The 13,523-nt window shown below is 45.5% G+C and overlaps 1 long non-coding RNA gene across 2 annotated transcripts; it reads left to right on the top strand.

Moving 5' to 3' along the window:
* The first annotated feature begins 1,052 nt into the window (after positions 1-1,052).
* LOC112533392 lies at positions 1,053-8,057 on the top strand. 2 transcript variants are annotated; one of them, XR_003077535.3, is made up of 4 exons: positions 1,053-1,403; positions 2,348-2,456; positions 3,020-3,111; positions 7,926-8,057. It is a non-coding gene; the product is annotated as an uncharacterized LOC112533392 (long non-coding RNA). The 2 variants fall into 2 exon arrangements; XR_003077534.3 differs by lacking the exon at positions 2,348-2,456.
* Positions 8,058-13,523: the final 5,466 nt, after the last annotated feature.

Raw genomic sequence — 13,523 nt, 5'->3', positions numbered from 1 at the left:
AGACAAGTGCAGAGAATCACCAGGACACTCACATGACCGTGGGGGCTATCTGAGAGGAAAAACCTAAAATAGGGATTCTTAAGCCCCTTAAAGTCCTGGGCAGTGCAGTTAAGCAAGCACAACACACAGCACAAGCAGCTAATTTCACCCAAGAAACTACCTGAGTATCACACTGTTTACCTTGCACTGACCTTTACACTGTGGTGACAGTGATGCTAGCAGCCTGAGAGCTATTGAGCTCAAAGGTATTTCAGGTATGTCTGCAGAAGCACACCTGCAACAACTCCACTATAAAACGTGCTCAGGAGGTAAAAGCTTTGCTTTTTCATGCAAAGCCATTAGGATTTGTCTAAGTCAAAGTGAGGGAAAAAAACCTGTCATTTAAACATGAGAACATTTGTAATTCATAGAATAGAATCGTTTGGGTTGGAATGGACTGGACCTTACATACCCTCTAGTTCCAACCCCCCTGCCATGGGCAGGACTGCCACCCATCAGATCAGGCTGCCCAGGGCCCCATCCAACCTGGCATTGAGCACCAACTAACAAAAATTTTGACAAAGTCTTGAGGCTTTAACAGAAATACTTAGAAGTGATGTGGCAGTGGATGAAGCAGGGGGGTCAGCAGGATCCACACTTGCAATCAATCAGAACATTGTCTCACGTGGCAGCTCCTCTGGATTTTCAACTGGTTGAGCTTTTAGATCATGCAATTTGTATTCATTGCCTTCTTCTGTATGGCAAAACCCACACCACAAAATCCATAAAATAAATTTTTAATCAAAACCCTTTGAAGGAATAAAAAAAAATCCCTCAAGACTAATCTGTACCTTAAATGTTCTTGTTTTGGATAACTTTGATCCCAATTAAATAGTGTCTCAGGTGCACATCTGCTAATAATAACATGTTTTCCCCAAACTGCAAGAACAGAGTAAAAAAATACATATAATCAGAGCTCAGACAAGGTACACATGAACATTTTACCAGACAGAAACTATAAACACTCTCTCTCCACTTCAGTGCCAACAGACACTTATCTCTGTGTGAAAGAACTCCAAGTCCAAATGCAGTAGCAGCATTCGTGTTACGCGAACAAGTAGAAATCAAAGTGCAAAGCTTGGTACTCAGCCCCTGCTCCACAGGCAGAATGTAGGCTCTCCTGGGGATCCCTCTGTCATGCTTGTATAGCTGCATGCAGAAACCAGAGAGGGATGAAGGTTGCAGAACTAAAAGGATACCTGAAGGAGAAGCTTCCATTTCTGTTTCAGGGTGCCATCAACCTCAGCCTGCAGCCAGAGGAAAGTGCTCAGGAAAGTGTGTCTGAGCTCCCCACAGCCCTGTGATGCAACTTGCTTGCTCAGCAACGATGGGACATCAACTGTCTAATTGCACAGAGATGACAGGTAAGCTTTCAGAATTTCATTACTGGTGCATACTTATCAAAGACTTCCAAACTTGGCAAGAATTAAATAAAGCATTAAAAAAAAAAATCCTTTAAAAATACAGACTCCTGCCAAATTCTACTCTACAAAGCCCATAGCGCTATAGAGCTGAAGGGATCTATGCAAGAGACAAAACAATACCTTTCTTCCACATTTTTTTTTTTCTTAAAAAGAATTCTAAATATTTTGATGATACAACAAACAAACAAACAAAAAAGGCAGAAGAAATTTCTATCCAATGTTCAAGATTTCACTCCATTTTAATGGGAAGGAGCTAGCAGAACAAATCGAAAAAGAGCATTCTCAGCTTACAATTCAATAAGCCACATGCTTTAGATGCCTTGAGTCCCATGTTAAATACTCGCTCCAAAAGAATAGAGCAAAATATATTTACTGCAGTAGAAATATCAGAGGCCATTCTGAATTCAGAAAGCTTCATGGATAGGGCATGCTTTATAAATTTAGAAAGAAATATGTAAGTGGGAGCACTAGTCAGCAGAAATGCTAACTGTTTTGTATTGAAAACAAAACAACAACAACAAAAAAGACATTGACTTACACATAAAATTAAGGCTTAAAGTCCAATTGTGTTCAGAATGCCAACAGTACATGCTGATACCAAGCAGACTGGTTCTGCTGCAGGTTATGGTAACACACTGAACATACTACCCTAACCAAACTGTGACACAGCAAGGCCAATGCCTTGGATGGGCCAATGTAAGATGATTCCTGTTTATGCTGAAAATCAGTTTATGAGGGGATGGATTTCTCCTTTTTTATCTGGTCAGGCTGTGTGATGATAAAAGTGAGGCTATAATAGCCCATGCTAATGCTGGAGGTGAGTTAGCACTGAAGCAAACAGTTTACAAAGCCCCAGTGATGACAGCCACCTCTGCACCTCACAGAGGAAGGAACCCAGGGCAAAATTTCAACCAGCTGTGGCACCAGCCTCCAAGCACAAAGGAGGAAGGACTAGATGTGCTGCTGAGTGGTCTTGGGGACGCGTGGGAAACTGTGAGTAATGCTGGGGAACCAGAGGAAAAGGAAAGGTACTGAAGTACCACGACATAGACTGGCAGGGAATGGGGGCATGATGGATATCAACTTGGGTTGAGAGCTGAAGAGCAAACGACACTATAGGAAAAGAGGCTTTGTGACTCACTTTGTGTCTGGTTTCAGCTAAAGCAGCATTAGTATCACACTGATGTTTGGTTGTTGCTGAGTGGTGAAAGCAGGGCAGAGCCACCACCATGATGGCACGGGCAGGGGGAGGGCAGAGCCAGGACAGCCGGTGGGAATCAGGCCTGGAGTTGTTCCACACTGCACACTATACAGAATACTGTAAGGCTGTGGGAAGTTGGCTGGTTGGCAGGCACTGCTCAGGGGCTGCTGGGTGTCAGTTGGCTGTGGTGAGACCTTGTGTTGTTAGCAGAGCATCAGTTGGTGGGCAGTTGTGTTGTTGCTGAGTGTCAGCTGGTGAGTAATTGCAGTGCAGCTGTATGTACATTGTTAGTATTGCAGATTTCTTTCCATGTTCCTCTTCTGTCTTAACAAAGAGCTTTTATCTCAACCCACAGTTTTATTTTGCTTCCAATACTCTCCCTTATCTCACCTGGAGTGAGCACATGGCCACATGGTGCTGAGCTGCTGCAAGGTTACACCACAACAGGTATTCGCAACTTATGAGATTCTATTTATTGTGGTTATGTTGCATTCAACCCAAAGCCATTGCGGTGAGGGGCAAGGAGAGAGGGGATGAAGAGGCACAACACAGCACCGTATCCCACTCTGAAAGCTTCTGATCCCAGCCCCTGCTACTCATGCACACTGCCTTTCCCATCTTCACTCATCTCCAAGATGCAGCTTCATAGAAGTGTGAGAAAAATAAAGCTTCTGGAGCACGCAGGTGGGACTCTCACGTCCAATATCTTCTCCAATATTACTTCAAATCCCTTGCTATTCTCTCTAGAGGCATCTTACCCCACTTGTTATTTCATTTCCTGTTTATTCCATTCTAGCCGTTTCCTTTTATTTAATTTCATGCAGTTTGGCAGAACAGCATCAAGCAATTAATATGAAGCACACACAACACTCAGAAAAATACTACAGAAGTCTCCCGTGTTCTCTTCACTGCTAGAATTAATTCATGTTTCATGGATACAGGCCTACAATGCCTCTTTCCCTCTGCACTTCACTCCCATTTGCAGACATTACCGCTAAGTTATATAATTGAGTCAATATTCATCAGTAAAACATCTAATTACCCACCAGTTTTACACTCTTGATGTCTCATATGATAGAGTCAGCCCCACGATAGCTTGAGTCCTGAGGCAGGAGACTTGCAGCAGCGGGAATGAGACAACATCTTGGCAGGTTTCAGAGCGCACGCAATCACGCGTTTTCGCTCGTTGCAGAAATTGCTAGAGCTATCGCTCCTGCAGTGCACAACCTCACCAAAACCTAAGCTCTAATTCGAAAGCAGAGCACATTTCCTGCTCTCATACTTGTGAAATCACTGACATGAACCAAATGAAACCCAGAGCAATATCATCCTCCTCACGCTGGAGATAGTCCGAACAAATCTGAAAAGTGAAGAACTGAGCAGTTTGTCTAATCAAGTCGACTCGCAGACCTAAACAAGGAGGCGGGGAGGTCTTAATCAATTTTGTGTCCCTGATGATGTTCTTAGGAACATCCAGTTAAAATTTTTCAATCTAAATTCCAAACTGCTCAAGTGCTGACTGTCCTTCAGCAGGCTATAAAAAGTCCAGATCACCTTCCAAATTTCAACGGCATTGTTAAGTAGTGTCGATATAAAAGCATAGCATCTTGGCAATGGAACATGCAGAAAAACTACACGAAACATAGCTTGGTTCATAAAATAAGTTTTGGGCATCTGTTTACATGCTGCACTCTTCTTTCTAGTTATATATCTTGTTTTTCATTTTGAAACAGCTGAATGGTTTCTAGTTAGTTGCAAAATGAGACCAGGATATATCTGGTACCTTTTACTGCACCTTTGCAACCCAATCTTAGTGCTCCAAAAACCTTACTATGAGGAAAGCTCTGTTGCAAGCCTGAGATGTCCAGCAAACTTATAGCAAAGCACTATCTCTTGATTTTGTTCTCCAAAATGCGATGTGTTTGTTCACTCAGCTTTCATAGAAGCACAGTGAAAACATACACAGGAGGTTTAATTTCATACAATCATAGAATGACCTGGGTTGAAAGGGACCACAATGATCATCGAGTTTCAACCCCCCTGCTACGTGCAGGGTTGCCAACCACCAGACCAGGCTGCCCAGAGCCACATCCAGCCTGGCCTTGAATGCCTCCAGGGATGGGGCATCCACAACCTCCTTGGGCAACCTGTTCCAGTGCGTCCCCACCCTCTGTGTGGAAAAACTTCCTCCTAAGATCTAACATAAACCTCCCCTGTCTCAGTTTAAAACCATTCCCCCTTGTCCTATCACTATTCACCCTCATAAACATCCATTGCCCCTCCTGTTTATATGTTCCCTTCAAATACTGGAAGGCCACAATGAGGTCTCCCCAGAGCCTTCTCTTCTCCAAGCTAAACAAGCCCAGTTTCCTCAGCCTTTCTTCATAGTGGAGGTGCTCCAGCCCTCTGATCATCTTAGTGGCCCTCCTCTGGACCCGCTCCAGCAGCTTCATGTCCTTCCTGTACTAGGTGTCCCAGTCATCTGTAACTCCAAATCAGAACTGGCACCACACACACCACACTATTTCAGCTCCAATTAGCACACTGTTTGAGAGTGAACTCTCAAAACCACCAGTTCATTGTATTATGGAAGTAAGTTTCCCTATTGTTCTACTGAGTACCGAACAGGAAATCTGCAGAACAAATCCTGCACTGGTGCAGCTCCATCCATTCCATCAGCCTCACTGATTTTCATTCTTTCCATTGCCATTGCAACACATGAGAGTAGACTTTCAAAATCATGGTCTGGAAGTTAAAGGAGTTTCCTAAATATTTGCATTATCGCTCTCATTTCCGAATGAAACTCACACACTTCGTACCACGTAGCTACCTCTCTCCCCTAATTTCAGGACAACCAGTTCTTCCCATCATGCAGCTTCATGACCTGAGAGCAAAATCCAGCCATTCTTCATCAGCCAAGCAATCAATCGATACAGTGAATGTAATCATTTTCACTTTTTCACTACTACTCCCTGAAACAGGGTAGTATCCTAACTTCAAGTTTATTTACAATTCTGATGCAGCTTAAAGAAGTTGGATGTTTGCTATGCTGCCCTGCTTCAGCCACATTCTAGGTCCTTTATTTTCAGTTGTAACCACAGATTCATCCTGCTTGCTTTCATAATACATTTCAAACCAAACAACCATCAACCTTCACATATGGTCTTAAGCATACGTCTGACTTTGTTTTTGTTTTCCTCTGTTCCCACACCTCCTCAGATTACTCAGCTTAATTCACTCATACCAAACACCCATTAGCATTCAGTCTTGCTTTATTTACTACCTCCTCCTGGGTTTCACCCACTTCAGAGCTCCCTTATGGTTCTTCAAACCTGGAGCTTTATAGCACCAAGCACACGCTGCCTATTTTCCCTGTACTGCAAATTCATGCTACAAGCATCATTGTGACTCACAACTCCAAAGAAGCATTAAAATGGTACTGGCATTAATTGTTAGTTATTTCTGACAGCCCTGGAGAGTTTTGACATTAAGAAATGGTCTCTTGAAACCATTTTAAGTTTGTTCCCCCATTACATGGCAACAAAATGCCAAAGTGAGAGGAAACAAGAGGGCATGCAGTAGAAATACACATTTATAAAAGCTACAGAGAAGTCAAATATTATGCCATTCTTTATTACATTTTGAAAGAAAATGGACAGTGTCAGTGAAACTGCCATAAACTGAAAAGATGCTGTCCTCCTTAAAAACAGTCACTGAATTCCAAATTCATAGTCCCTGTGTTCCTATAGCTCAACACATTAAGAGTTAAACAAAACTCATTTACACCGAATGTGAAACATTCCCCATTACTGAGTTTTTAAGTAGAAGATATACTTTAAAATTTTAGAAATATAAGTCCATCTTTGTCCAACAGAGGCAAGCAAAACCTTCCTTTGGGACTGGTTATCCAGTAACTACTCACAGCAGCTTGTCTCAGGCCTTCCAGAGGCATCAGCTTCTAATTAACATCAGAAATTGCGTGTTGATCCAAACCACAGCACCAAAGCCTGGAGTCAACCCTAATAACTCAGGAGCACTGAGTGAAGCAGCAGTACCTCTTTCCCAGGTGACGAACGTTGCTGTTATGAACGCTTGTGACACTGATTCTTTATTGCCTTATTTTAGCCTATTAGTTGGAAATGTACTGCTTTTCTCCAAGTAAACACTGCAGCACTCTACTAGATTTTCTAGAAATAAAAGTTGAAAAGTGGAAATGATGTTGAGATGAACTTAACATCAATGCTGTGATAGACAAATAAATAAAAACCATCATAAAGCAGGTAGAATGAAGAAAAACAATTTTAAAAATAAATATCTACAATGGCTTATAAAGAAATATGCACATATCCTGCTTTAAACAGCATGAGTAAAAGATATATATTGCTTTTGTTTTATTTCATATGAAATGTAGCTGTTTCTTCTTTCTGTTTTAAGTGGCAATGGCCATCGTCATTAATAAACAAGTGAAAGGTTAGAACATTCTGTATAATACAGAGAAGAATCAGAAAAAGGTAGGAGAAGGTCTTCAAGCACACTGCCAAACAGCAACACTTGGGACACGCAGCAAACCTGTGACCAACCAAAACATGACTGCACAGGAGAGGATGAATACATACCACCCTGCTGAGCACCTGAACCATCTACCAGAACTTCCAGCAACACCCCAGTGACAAGAAGCACTCCCTCAGGGCATTACACTCCATTTACCCCCACAGATGAGATGTCTCTTTTTTGGCTGGGGAGCAGGCCCAGCAAGGATCACCAGCCAAGGCTAGCATCTAGTGTTAGGTGCTGTAAGTCTCCCCTTCTCCAAGTGCTAAGGACAATTCTTAAGCTAGCCACTGCAAGAAGGCAGCCGCACACAGGCCCAAATGTTGCACTCATTAGTCAGGGTCTGTGGTCTCCCTCTAGCCAAAGCATGATAGGACATATCCACCGGTGACCAGCAGTGTATGTATCTGCCCAGCAAACCCTTTGAGGAGCACCTGAGGGAACTGGGATTGTTCAAGTTTTGCCAGGGGAGGTTCAGGTTGGATATTAGGAAATTTTTTTTCTCAGAAATAGTGGTGCAGCACTGGCACAGGCTGCCCAGGGGGTGGTGGGGTCACCGTCCCTGGAGGTGTTCAAGAACTGTGTGGATGTGGCATTGAGGAACATGGTCAGTGGGCATGGTGGGGATGGGCTGACAGTTGGATTGGATGATCTTAGTGGCCTTTTCTAACCTCAATGATTCTTTGATTCTGTGATTCTTCTGCACACAGATGGAGGACATACACTCACACATTTCTCCTGGACGCTTCCCCAGCACACAGAAGCACCAATCTTGACATTTCAACTTGTGCCACACCTGTGATACTACTATGGATGCACCTCAAAAACCTCTCCCATCCAGACTGCTGTTACAGGACAGCAGCCTATGAAAATCATTTGAACAGGTTACCTAAGCAGCCTACTCCCTTCTCCACATCTTGGCTCTTCACCGAGTACAAAGTTCACTTATCCACAGCAGATGCCTGGATACTTTTCCCTTTCTGACCACAGTTCCCATCACAGCTGCACACAACCTTCTGCAGAAGCCAGGTTCCCAAAGCCACACAACCCACTCCTACCAGTGACACGAATGACCACAGACCCAGGCACAAACTTCCTCACCCCGTCTGGACTGAACCCACTACACACAAAACATCTTGTGAAGCTGAAACTGCTACAGCATCAGGGAAATGGGATGCTGCCCTGAGAACGTGCTCAGCTGTTCTCCCACAGGCACCGAAGCCTAAAATATTAGAAAACAGTGAGACAGAGGGTTTCAAAGTCCACCAGTCCCTTCACTTCTGTTTCCACTCGTAGTGACCAGGGGCAAAGAGGAAACTGTGTTATTGCTAAAAGATATAAACAAGGTAAAAATAGCTCAGACTCTAACATATATCTTAAGCGGCGGCCACACGGAACAATTCAGGTTACAATTTCTCGCCCTGTATAATTAGCTTTAAGGTTATCTGGCTTTATTCTGGGTATCAGCTCTGTACGTTATTTTTCTACCACACCGGTAACACCTTTAACCCACAGAGAACAGCCTGACCTGACTGTCCAACAGGGGAAAGCATCTTTGCAGATGGGCTTATGCTGACGCTCCAGGCCTGTGAAGCACTCAAACGTCCTTCGGCATCCAAGCGCTGCGGTCACCCAGAGCCACCCCCATAGGCACTGAGGGACCCCAGGGGCACGCGGGGACCCCGCGGAGCTGCAGGCGGGAGCGGCGGAGAGCGGGGCCGAGCCCACGCGGGGCTGCGCTGCCCCCTGCTGCCGCCAGTGGGGATCGCCCGCGGCGGGTTCATTTCGGCGGGAACAGAAGGGCCGAGCCCACCCCGGGTCGCGCTGCCCGCCCCCTCTCAGGCGGTGCTTGCCCCCAGCCCCGCCACCAGCAACCGGGCCGGGCTGCCCGCTGATGTGGGCCGCTATGGGGGCTGCTGCGGAGCGAGGTCTGTCCCCGTCCCTCCCCGGCGGTCTCAGCTCCGTGTCCTCACCACCCTGTGTTCCTCACGCAGCCCCACACGCTCTCCTCGAGTTGTGCTGTGCTCTCAGACAAGCCCTGTGGAGTTTGACCCCTTAAAACGTCGCCCCTCAGGGATGTTAATTTGCTCCCTGGTGCTGACGTTCGTTGTAGCAGACTCCGGTTGTGTGGCCCTGCAGCCTGCTATGGCACTGTCAGGAAAAGCCAACTGGTGGCTGAGATGAGCGTGTGGATAGGAAGGTCTGTTTATGCTCAGCCTTGGTGTGATGGAGTGGATGCTCATTGAAAGAAGCATTTCAAGGACCTGGAGGGCTCCTGTGATTGAATCCTCAGCGCTGTGACTCAGTGTGTGGCAAGGGCTGTAAATCCTCCAAGAGCTGTTTTCCTTCCTACGTGCACTCAGCAACAGTGGCAAGAAATGTCTCCGTCCTTCCTCCTGCAGCTGGAGCCAGCCGCTGCCAGCCAAGTCCCAAGCTTGGGTTGCTCTCCAGCAATTTCCTAGGAAGAGTGAAGGCCAGAAAAGCAACCTCAGTGCAGAAAAAAAAAAAAAAATACAAAACAGCTGAACAGCTGTGTAAGAGAGGCATGAGAGGATTTTTTTTTTTATGTATATTGGTTGAGAGGAGCTGCTACTGTAGTAGCTAGGGTTTTCTCTTTGATTGCACATCAACTTCAAGGTCCTTATCTTAACAGCAGATTAGCGGGTGAAGCAGGTTAATTGTTAGGAGTTGTCAGGTCTCCTCTTTCCTTGCTGCAGATGCAAGCTGTGATCGTCAAGTACAGCCAGGTGGCTGCAGCTTGGCTCCTGCCAGAGGGCGCTGACCTGAGGGTGGGCACTCTGTGCAGCAAAACCTCCACCCAGAGGAGAAGCTGACTGCCCAATAACATTGTGTCACCACTTCCTGGTGCAGAAAGACAAACTTCCATGCTCCTGCTCAGTACTTTGCCCATTAACTCTGATACTGACTGCCTACAAGGGAGGGTGGAGGAGCAGCGCCAAGCTCTGCTCTCTGGTGACACTGACAGGGTCCAAGGGAACAGCATGGAGATGCCAAGAGACAGCCAGGTTGGGAGTTAGGAAAATACTCTTCACCAGATGGTGGTTGGGCACTGGCACAGGCTCCCCAGGGCAGTGGGCATGGCCCCAAGCTGCCAGAGTTCAAGAAACATCTGGACAACATTGCCAGACATATGGTCAGATTTTGGGGCGGTCCTGTGTGGAGCCAGGAGCTGGACTTGCTGTTCCTTATTGGTCCCTTCCAACTTGAGGTATTCTATGATTCTAGGAGACTAAACCAGTGTAAACACACACCGGCTGCAAGCAGAACAAATCATTGGTGCAGCCTAAGTTATGGAGTCGCAATGTTTTGGCTTCTTGCACCAAGTGTGAGCTTTTGGCAAAGGCAGCTCTTAGGCCGTCTCTTGACTGTTGTCATTTCTGCAAGTATAAAAGCCTTGGCCATCACTGGGAGTGAAATAGTGACAACATACTGATACCCTTTCACCCCATGTGAAGAAACTGTTCCATGAATTTTGCCACATAGCTGCCACTTCCTCAGACAAGGCAGGAACACAAGTGGGCTGCCTTAAACACTAAGATAGAGGCACATGCTGCATGCAATGCCTGAGAGATCAGCATGACTTCCACAATTTCAGTTAACTACATGAAATGTAAGCAAGTATCTTTCAACCTTACAAAGGTATGAGTGGGGAAAAAAGTGTGGATGCTTAAATTTTTGATGCATGGCATAGCTCTGAGTGCACCAGCACCCTTAAATGCCTGTGCCTGATGGCCTCACCAGCCTCACGAAAACCTAATGAAGTTCAATAAGGCCAAGTGCAGGGTGCTGCACTGGGGTTGGGGCAATCCCAGGTATTTATACAAACTGGAGGAAGATCTTGAGAGCAGCCCTGCAGAGAAGGACTTGGGGGTCCTGGTGGATGAGAAGCTGGACATGAGCCAGCAGTGTGCGCTTGCAGCCCGGAAGGCCAACTGTGTTCTGGGCTGCATTAAAAGAGGAGTGGCCAACAAGGAGAGGTGATTGTGCCCCTCTACTCAGCTCTTGTGAGGCCCCATCTGGAGTGCTGCGTCCAGGCCTGGGGCCCCCAGTACAGGAAGGACGTGGAGCTCCTGGAGCGGATCCAGAGGAGGGCCACTAAGATGATCAGAGGGCTGGAGCACCTCTACTATGAGGAAAGGTTGAGGGAACTGGGCTTGTTTAGCTTGGAGAAGAGAGGGCTCCAGGGAGACCTCATTGTGGCCTTCCAATATTTGAAGGGAGCATATAAACAGGAGGGGCAATGGCTGTTTACGAGAGTGAGTAGTGATAGGACAAGGGGGAATGGTTTTAAACTGAGACAGGGGAGGTTTATGTTAGATCTTAGGAGGAAGTTTTTCCACACAGAGGGTGGTGATGCACTGGGACAGGTTGCCCAAGGAGGCTGTGGATGCCCCATCCCTGGAGGCATTCAAGGCCAGGCTGGATGTGGCTGTGGGCAGCCTGGTCTGCTGGTTGGTGACCCTGCACATAGCAGGGGGTTGAAACTGGATGATCATTGTGGTCCTTTTCAACCCAGGCCATTCTATGATTCTATGATTCACCCAATCAGAAGTATAGAAAGGAACCTTTTAAAACAACAACAACAACAACAAAAACTGAGCAAAATACACAGCAAAATGAAAATGGCTTTGGCAGTTACAAAAGTCATCGCAATCATAGTATCACTGTAGGAGAACACTTGTCTATCACATTTGGGCTCTCTGTCACTTCAGAATAACACAGGGCCATCCGCACGCGTCACTGAAGAGCTGTTAGCTCCCTGCATCATCCCGTTGTTCTTCTCAGTTTTGTCTTTTCCGTTCTGAAGCATCGAAGTTACCATGGAAACCCGCAGTGTCACTTCTGTGCCAGCCCCACCCCTGTGTGCAGTGGGAAGCGAGCAAAGATTAACAAAGGGAGCTCAGATTAACGAAGCAAACTTTGATTAACGAAGCAAGCTCAGACTAATGGTGTGAACTGGGCTCCCGGGTGCAGGCATCGCTTGTGACTTCTAATGCTAACGTGGCATGAGGTTGCAGAGTCTGTTTCATTTAAATTTGGCCTACATTTTAAGCATTATTGACTTTTCTTGTCAAGAGGATGGCATTCACCAATAGAGTCACTACAGAAGTTGTTCAGAAATGACAACTGGAAAAGTACAAATCCAGAACTACTTCCGAGTTTGGAAGCCACAAAATTCAGGGGACGATTCGGTGTACGTTGGGGTTTGGTTTCTTTTCCTTTGTGTTTTTGCCCTACTAAAACCAGTAGGGTAGGATCTGCAGAAATCAGCAACGATGAGTTGATGTACTTAGCCTAAAACTTTCCAAGAACGGCCGTTTTTGCTTGCTCTGTTTTTGGCTGGCCAGACTCAGGCCCTACAGTAACACAGAGAACATTTTCTGAAATGTCACAGCTCACCCTGTCTTTGTAATTACAAAAAATATCTCCAGGTATTATGTGCATCTCCAGTGGGAAAGCTCTGGCTATTCGGTCATTCTGTTAAGTAGTGTCATAGTCTATACAGAGTACTGATGTTTATTAACAGTGCTAATTTTTAGAAATGAATTCTGACACTTTTCTGCCCTGTATTAGCTAATATACATTTTTATGACCTGTTAAGGCACTCGTATATAAATAACTTGTGTAGGAAATTGTGTTCTCTTCTCACACGTCCTTTTCTCTGTGTAATTTCTTTCCACAACCATTACTCAAAGTACAAATAGGGTTGGGGAAAAAAAAAATCAGAATGATCATCCTTGCAAAATAATAGACTGAAAAAAACACTGTCTCCCAGTAATTTCTACACAGAGGACTTTGTAGCAGAAGAAATGAGATGGACACCATAGTAGATTTCGGTTACACCAGCCTAGGTATTTTTAGCTAGAATGAGAGCAGAGATGATGAAATCAGGAGAGAAAGAGAGCTCAAAGCACAGTCATCAGTGCTGCAACTTGCACCTGTTAGAACCGAGGGAGAAGAGAGAACAACACTCTACTGATAGGTTGTCCAAACAAAGGGATGACAATTTCTCCTTGAGTTTGCATGTAATTAAAGTACCAATGGCACTGGTGAATGAATATCAGCAGTCCATGCTTCTTTCCCTTTTGCTTTAGCCTTCATTTGCCCAAATTCAGCTGAAAAGAGAGCCCAGAATTCTCTGCAGGCTCAGGGGAGCCTTCTAAGCTTACTCATAACTTTGAGCTGCCTTCTCTGTAGACAAGAAGGCACAAATAGCAGCTGTGTTCTGACACTTCTTGTGTTACGGTTCAGAATTTTCATTTTTGCCTTTCCAGCCTCATATCTCA

This window comes from Gallus gallus, chromosome 1, assembly GCF_016699485.2.
Source record: "Gallus gallus isolate bGalGal1 chromosome 1, bGalGal1.mat.broiler.GRCg7b, whole genome shotgun sequence".
NCBI classification, from domain to species: domain Eukaryota; kingdom Metazoa; phylum Chordata; class Aves; order Galliformes; family Phasianidae; genus Gallus; species Gallus gallus.
The sequence above is the reverse complement of the archived record's forward strand: the minus strand, read 5'-3'. Positions and strand labels throughout refer to the sequence as shown.